We start from the raw sequence: 796 nt of genomic DNA, 5'->3' as shown, positions 1-796 counted from the left end.
TATATATATATATATATATATATATATATATATATATATATATATATATATGCTACTTCATAATGATCCTTATTATTACTATTATTATTATTGAGATATATATATAATATATATATATACATATATATATATATATATAATGTATATACATACATACATGCATATATATATATATGTATATATGTATGTGTGTGCATGCGTGAGTGTGTGTATGTGTGTATTTCTACATGTGTGCATGTGTTACATATATGCATACAATCTCCTTTTTTAATTTCGTTCATTCATTAAAACGGATAAATAAATAAGCAGGGATTGGAGAAGGAGAGAGAGAGAGAGAGAGAGAGACAGACAGACAGACAGAGAGAGGGAGAAGTTGAAGGAGGGATGAGGAGTAGAGGGGAGAGAAATTCCTAAATACCACAAAACTTCTGACTCACAAGTACCACAAACACTAACTAAACACACACATATAATCACACATGCACACACAGATGTTTACTCACATATACATATACATATATATATATATATATATATATATATATACAAACGTGCATACACATTCATATACATACACACACACAAACACATACACACAGACACACACACACATTGCTGTTAGGATGATGGATTAAAAACAATTTCAAAAACAGTCATGACAATAGCAATGACAATTTCATAGAAGTAAAAACAAGGGAGAGGTTTCCAGAAAGGACCTCCAACCCTGCCCCAAAAATGCACAACTAAATAAATATTATAAAAGAAGGAATTTCTTGTGAATGCCTTTAACTCCCTT

The 796-nt window shown here is 29.6% G+C and overlaps 1 protein-coding gene across 1 annotated transcript in view; it reads left to right on the top strand.

Annotated features, from left to right (window-relative positions):
* The window catches only part of LOC106869449 (transcription factor SOX-5), a 681,185-nt gene that overhangs the window by 197,251 nt on the left and 483,138 nt on the right, over positions 1 to 796 (top strand). The window lies entirely within an intron of this gene.

This window comes from Octopus bimaculoides, chromosome 13, assembly GCF_001194135.2.
Source record: "Octopus bimaculoides isolate UCB-OBI-ISO-001 chromosome 13, ASM119413v2, whole genome shotgun sequence".
NCBI classification, from domain to species: domain Eukaryota; kingdom Metazoa; phylum Mollusca; class Cephalopoda; order Octopoda; family Octopodidae; genus Octopus; species Octopus bimaculoides.
The sequence above is the reverse complement of the archived record's forward strand: the minus strand, read 5'-3'. Positions and strand labels throughout refer to the sequence as shown.